Source organism: Jaculus jaculus, chromosome 16 (genome assembly GCF_020740685.1).
Source record: "Jaculus jaculus isolate mJacJac1 chromosome 16, mJacJac1.mat.Y.cur, whole genome shotgun sequence".
NCBI lineage: Eukaryota > Metazoa > Chordata > Mammalia > Rodentia > Dipodidae > Jaculus > Jaculus jaculus.
The window spans coordinates 43306327-43313817 of NC_059117.1; the positions used below are offsets into that span (position 1 = coordinate 43306327).

At 46.9% G+C, this 7491-nt stretch overlaps 1 protein-coding gene across 1 annotated transcript in view; it reads right to left on the bottom strand.

The window, feature by feature from the left end:
* Nod1 (nucleotide binding oligomerization domain containing 1) overlaps positions 1 to 3480 on the bottom strand; it is a 49938-nt gene extending 46458 nt beyond the window's left edge. The window contains exon 1 of the mRNA XM_004652636.2: positions 3413 to 3480. The gene's annotated coding sequence lies outside the window, so the exon portion shown is untranslated. The remainder of the gene's footprint in view (positions 1 to 3412) is intronic.
* Between the last annotated feature and the right edge of the window lie 4011 nt (positions 3481 to 7491).

The following is a 7491-nucleotide window of genomic DNA, read 5'->3' on the forward strand; positions in this document are numbered from 1 at the left end:
TGGGTTACAGACAGAGTTTAAGGCCAGACTGGGCATCTCACTGAGACCCTGCGTAGCAGATCTCTTCTTGTTGCTGGAAGGAAAGAGGTTATTTTGGCTTACGGTTTCAACAGGAAGTCTCATCAAAGCAGAGAAAGCATGACAGAATAGACACAACTGAGCATCACACCTGGTCGCATCTGCTGGCAGGAAGCAGCAAGTGTGAGCTACACAGTACATCTCCACAGCAGCAGGAAGGAAGCAGTCCATGTGCTGTGCTTCAAGCTGGGCTCTACTCCCCCAAAGCCCGTCCCCAGCTACACACCTCCTCCTGCCAAAGGTTCCACCAGCTGCAGATCAAGTAAGATGCTGAGTCACGGGCACATAAGGACAGTCACATTAAACCGCCACGCCCTGTCTCAAAATGTAAAAGGTAAAAATAAAGTTGGAAGGTATAGCTCAATGGTAAAGTACTTGCCTAGTATGTGCAAAGCCACAGATTAAAGTCCCCAGCAAGGCAATATAATAATCGTAATAATATTGTACCCAAACTGGTGCTCATTTTAGCACTTGCTTTCACCCAATTATTAGTCCTTTGGTTTTCTGTAACTTAGAGGAAAATGACTTCTCAGCAAAACAAATTCCAAAGTGACAGTCTACTAGTGATTAGCTATTGGTTAATCAATCAAGTATTTAATAATCAAGTATTTAATGGCCTCCAAAGGCTTAATTTCAAATGAAGCATGGCACACCACTGCTTTGGTGGAGCTGAAGTGTGTCCCTTGTTGGGGATTCTGTTCCATCAAAAGGCCAAGGTAGGACCCTAGGAAAATGGCAGGCCCCGTACCATGGACTGTTAGGAGGGCAAAAGGGGAGAGCGGTGGTGAGCTTCCTGTGGCCGACTGCCCAGTTTGGTGTATTCCGATTCCAGGCTTAGGTAAGAATCCATGCTAGGAAGTCTTGCTCTGACCAACTGCATAGCATCTGTCCATTAACTGAAATGGCAGGAACTCCTCACCTCTTCCCACAGAAGCCAAGTTTGGAGGAAACACTGCCCTGACTGAGCCGCTGAAGCACGGCTGGGAGTTTTCCGGGAGACACATCCACAGCTGCGGAGGCTGCCGTGGGAAGTGCACCCGACTCGCTCTAGAACAGCAAAGAAAGCAGGACTCTGGAAACTTGCACAATACCTACAGCTTCACAGGCAAAACCTCAGCACCTGCACAAATGTTCGCTTTTCAAATTTTATCTTGCCTAATAGCCCAAAAAGGAGAACGTAGAAGAAATTGGCAACTTAAAATTCAAATCCTAGAAATCAAATGTCTTAGAATTAGAACACATCCCTTTTCTTTGGAATAAAAGACAAAGCCCTGCTTTTTGGCTGAAGTAAATATCAGTGATCTCACACACTGTACTTACATTTGGCCTTTATGCCTCTATTGCTTCAATGTGTATTTCAAATGTTTAATCTCAATCAAGCTACCGTTCTGCTGCTGTTACTATGAAAGTGGTGATGGTCCCGACATGCCGACTGGGAAGGGAGGTGGCAGTTTCAGCTGGGAAGCAGGCATCAGCAACCGCAGGATTTGGGAATCCCTGTCCCCAGATCCTGACTGTCCTTATCATTGAAGAAAGAGTCCCTGTCCCCAGGCCAAGAGTCAAGAAAGAGACAGGAACACTGAATGCAAGACCCCAAGCTGCTGCCAGCAGCCGATCCACATGTGTGCTCACACCGATGTCGTCCCTCCTGACAGCCAGCTTTGTTGGAGACCATTGTTTGAAAGTTTGTTTGGTGTAGAAGAGCACAAGAATGGGTCTGAAGGGAGGTGGTTTGACCCCTCTGTCATAGTGGCTGCTGAATAAAGAGCTGTGGCACAAACGGTCGCTGCTCATCTGATAGCTGCCAGTATCTGCCGTATGTCACAATGTGTACAAAACATAGTACCTCACTGAGCTGTTAGCCAGGAGAGAGTTGACACTTTGTCCTTGTCTTATAAGTAAGGTCAAATAATGTGTCCAAGGTCACATATTACTGAAATGACAGATTTAAACTCAGGTTTAATGGGCTCCAAAGTTTAGCTTACTTCACTATTCCACAAGGAAATCTCCACTCTTGCAGCATTTGAGAGGTCCTTCTTCTACCGCTCTGCCCTGAGATTTGAATGTGTCTTTCTCACCTGCCCAGTATATTTGGACATGTCTGTTCAATGTCCAGTGGCTTGCTTCCCTGGCATCTACTCCCAGGTGGGAATAAGGGGCCTCTCTCCTCTCTGACACTGGAAGTTACATGATTACAATTTCAGTTGCTGTTACTGTCTCTTTTTTTTTTTTTGAGGTGAGGTCTCATATAGTCTAGGCTGGCCTCAAACTCTGAAGGATGACCTTGAACTTCTGATCCTCCTGAGTGCTGGGATTACTGTTGTGTGTCAAGCATGCATAATCATGATTCGTAAAGCAATGTCGGGAATAGTGCATGCTGGGAGAGCACTCTACCAATTGGCTTTGTCCCCAGTCCATTGATAAATCTTATAAAACCCAGAGGGGCTGGGTAAGTGGCTCAGTTCATAAAGGCTTGTAAAAGCAGGTGGCCCAGAGTTCGATCCCAAGTGTCCATGTAAAAGCAAACACAGAAAAGTTGTGCATGCATCTGAAGTTCATTTGCAAAAGCAGCAGGCCCTAGGGTACCCATTCTCCCCGTTCTCTCAAATAAATAGATAAACAAATAAATATTAAAAAATAGATTCTAGAGAGCAATCTTGTTTTTAGGGAAGTAGACCTCTCTCTCTTACACACACACACATTTTCTCTCTGACTTCACCATACAACATAAGGGCCGAATAATCAAGTATTTAATGGCCTCCAAAGGCTTAATTTCAAATGCCAGCCACTTGGGTATTGCCAAACCAAAGATGCCTTTCTTCAACTGTGAAGAGACCATACACTTGAGGACTTTTTGAGTTTGATATCCAGGCGACCCTGCCAAGCATTGTCTCATTTCCTTATTATGTAGTCCATGAAATCCAAGGGAAGTCGACCTCAGGAACAAACAGGTCGCTGGAAGCAGCCAGACTGTCTGTAGGCTGCACTCCAGGAAGCCCCATCCGCGGCACGTTTTTGTCTCTAACTTTTAAGCTTTTAAGCCACATGGAAGCCTGATTCCACCTAGAGATCGCGATGTTATTGATCTGGGGGCGGTCTGGGCACCTGGATTTTAGAAGTGCCCTCCAATGGTTCTGAGCTGAGGGCAGGATTGCGGACTCCAGCCTAAGGCCCCAGCGGAAGCGAGGATTCTGGGGGCACTTAGTGCAGGCCTCCCCACTTTTTTCGCATTGCTTAAACCCGGGGTTCCACCGGGAGCTCTCCCGCCCGCAGATCCCAGTTCTTGCCCGCGGAGCCGGGACCCCAGAGACGTCCCGCGCCAACCCCAACTCACTCGTTTCCAGCTCGGCGGGACTCGCGGCGACTGCGCGTGGGAGCTCGCGTCGGGGCGCGGGATGTCGGGGCGCGGGGCGCCGGGGCGCGCGGGGGTACTCGAGCGCAGCGGGCGCGGGCAGGGCGGGCTCTGGCCTCGCGGGCTCCGAATGGGAGCCGGCCGCGCCCCTCGCCGGGGAGAGGCCGAGACGGCGCAGGGCGGGTACTGGCGCCGCTCCCGGACCGGCCCGCGCCCCGCCTCGGTGCCCAGCGAGAGGCGAGGGGCAGGCCCCCGGTGACGGACATGCCGGCCACTCGTCCAGCCGCGAGCAGGGTCCGCCCCCTGCGATGCCACCCCGCACTGGCACCGCGGCCAATGCCCGCCCGGACGTGACGGGAGAACTGGTTACAATAGGATTTGGGCTCGCGCCCCAAGAACCTCCCATCGCCATCCTCAGGGCAGTCAGACAGATCTGGGCGCTTCCTCCTGTCTGTCCGCAACGGAGGCGACGGCCCAAGCCCGCCGTCCTCTTCATTTGTCAGTAATTTTCCCAGTGAAGATTTGTAAACGTTATGGACACTTATTCACAAAAGAAGTTCATGTGGTCACGTGACCACACATGGGCGTGGGCAGGACATTTCTCCCCAGAGATCGCCTTCCGAGAAAAGGAAAGCAAGCTCCCAGCTCGAAAGTGAAAACTTGGCTGACATCCGGACAGTGTGCAAAAGACGTGCAAGCGCCCAAAGCGAAGGCTAGGATGCTCTCTCCTACAGGGTGCCCCGCGAGGCAACTCGGGAGTATAAATCCAGGCATCAAACGGCCTTCTAAACGTTTGTGCACATAGGTACCACTGCTCACAGCCCCCTTCACGGACGTTTCTTGCTGCAACCAGCCGAGGTTCATGTAGACATACACAGGGAGCAAAGTTGCAGAGAATCAGTGAACCCCTGTGTTCAGCTCTGAACAGGACGTCTAAACCACTCCTTCCAGGGTCAGGGAACCTCACAGAAAATGGGGGCAAAACGAATGTAAGAGTAGAATGGAGAGAAGTGCCGTGGAGCGCTATCTTGTACCCTCGTGAACTCCCAGATGCTGTGCCTTTCTGAACAACACAGAGCCTGTCGACATCCTATTATGGATGGGGTTGGGGCTCAGGAGACCCACACCTCCAATAGCTAATGGCAGCCAGTAGTTTGTTTGTGAGGGGGAGTCATATTCTTCAGTGGGTAGCCACTGGTAAATTGTCCATTCTCCAGTTTAAAAACAGACAACTCCCACCTATGATCATACAATTAACTGTAATTTAACTCAGTGGGTCAAAAAAGAAAAGTATGGAAGTATTATGGAGATTCATTGACAAGAGTTGTAGTGGGTGGGGGAAAGAGGATGAGAGGGTAGATTCAGGAAAATAAGATAAAAATAAATTATATACATGTATGGAAATGCCAAAAATTAAAATTTATAAAGAACTTTAAAAAATATTTTATTTTACTTAACAGAGAAAGGAGGGGGGGGGAGGGAGAGAATGGGCGCTCCAGGGCCTCCAGCCACTGCAAACGAACTCTAGACGTGTGCGTCCCCTTGTGCATCTGGCTAACGTGGGTCCTGGGGAATCAAACCTGGGTCTTTTGGCTTTGAGGCAAACGCCTTAACCGCTAAGCCATCTCTCCAGCCCTATAAAGAACTTTTCTTCCTGTCTGAACTTATTTATTTGCAAGGAGAGAGAGAGAGAGCGAGGGAGAGAGGGGAAGGGAGGAAATGGGCATGCCAAAGCCTCTACCCACTGCCAACCATGTATATCAGGTGGTGCTGAGTGGCCTCAAAGGGTGAACTCTGACTGGCGATGCACACAGCTGAACGGGGAGATCATCTTCTATTAGGGAAAGTACATCTGGTTGCTGTCAAGTTAATAGGTTAAAAGTTCAAGTAGCAGGTAACTAATTAAGGAACTTAAAGAGAGCATATTTGAGGATTGTTTTTATTTTTTAAATTATTTTATTTATTTGAGAGAAAGAGGCAGATAGACAGGGAGGGAGAGAGAGAGAATGGGTGCTCCAGATCCTTTAGCCACTACAAACAAACTCCAGACACATGTGCCACTGTGTGCATCTGGCTTATGTGGATCCTGGGGAATTGAACCTAGGCCCTTTGGCTTTGCAGGCAAGTACTTAACCACTGAGCCATCTCTCCAGCTCTGGGGACCAGTTTTGAAAGCATCACCAAAGAGTTTAAATGGAAAGAAAAGGCAGAGTAAAGTTCAGAAGTAATTTTTAAAAATTAAAAATACAATTTATTTATTTCCAAGCATAGAAAGACACAAAGACAGGGCGGGGGTGGGGAGCATGTCAGGGCCTCTAGCCATTGCATGGCCACCTTGTGCATCTGGCTTTATGTGGATACTGGGGAGTCAAACCTGGATTGCTAGGCTATATAGACAATTGCCTTACCAATGAGCTCTCTCTCCAGTCCACAAGGAATTTCTGCTGATACTTGCTGTGGACTTGGCAAGGTGACACCAGGCTGATGAGGCAGCTGACGTCAGCTTAGGAAGAACAGACCAGAAAGTGAGAAAGCAGCGCGCGAGGGTCATGAAGAAACCAGCTGCTGGAAACTGGCGTTACGCCAGGAAGGCACCAATGGGTTGGATTAAAAGCTCAGCTTTAAAACCCAACAAATGTACAGTCTCAAAACTTAGCACATTTGAGTCCTCATTCTTTTTTATTTTAATTGCTTTAGTGAGATGGCTTAGCAGTTAAGGTGCTTGCTTGCAAAGCCTAAGGACCCATGTTCGACTCTCCAGATCCCACGTAAGCCAGATGCACAAGGTGGATCATATGCAAGGTCACACATGTGCACAGCATGTTACATGTGCCTGGAGTTCAAATACAGTGGCTGTGGTCCCTGGCATGCCAATTCTCTCTCATAAACAAATTGCTTTATTATAGCTCTTTTGATTTTCCCTATCAGTTCCAGAATAACAATCATGCTGCAATTCTGATAGTAACTGCACTAAATGTGTGCATCAGTTTGGGAAGAGTTGACAACTTTATGAGGCCAAGTTTTCCCATGCATGCATATTACCATTTGTCTTGCTAGTTGTTTAAATTTATTTTGATTTCTTTCATGAGTGTTCTGTAGTTTTCAGTACACATGTCCTGCACATCATGTACATCTAAGTAGTTTCATTTTCTGTCTTATTGCTGTTATTTTGAGACAATATATAGTCTAGGCTGGCCTCAAGCTCACAATCTTTCCTCTTTAGCCTCCCAGAGCTTGGAAAACTATATGCACCTAAGTATTTTCATTTATAAAAGGAATTACATAATGGATGGTCACAATAGACAATGTTTCAGATCATGTGAGAAATATTGGTTACTTCTTAAACACAGAATTATCATATGGTATAGCAATTCTGCTCCTAGGTATAAACCCAAACTAAATGAAAGGAGGCAACTCAAACAACTATGTGAGCACAAATGCTCACAGCAGGATTGTTCACAATAGTCAGAAGTGAAAATAGTTTAAGCATCCACCAATGGATGAAAGGATAAACTAATTTGTGGTATTCCCAGACAGCCAAATGCTATTCGTCCATGAAAAGGAAAGAAGTTTGGATGCACACTACAGTGTAGATAGGCCTTGACAACACTGGACTAAGGGAAAGACGCTATACAAAAGGTCATGGTGTATGGTTCCATATGTATTAAATATACAGGGCAACTAAATCCATATATACAGAAAACAGATTTGTGGTTGACAAGCTTGATGAGGGAGAAATGGGCTTATTATGTCGTTTCTTTTGTGGATGATGAAATATTTTGAGAGTTAAGATGCAGGTTGTACATTATGAAAATATTGTCATTAAATTGTCCACTTAAGTGTTTATACCAGGGCTGGAGGGATGGCTAAGTGGTTAAGGCACTTGCCTGTGAAGTACAAGGACCCAAGTTCGATTCTCCAAGTCTCATGTAAGCCACACACACGGTGGTGCATGCATCTGGAGATCATTTGCAGTGGCTAGAGGCTCTGGCATGCCCATTCTCTCTCTAATAAATGCATTAAAAAATAAAAACCTTAAAAATGTTTATGCCAATTTCATT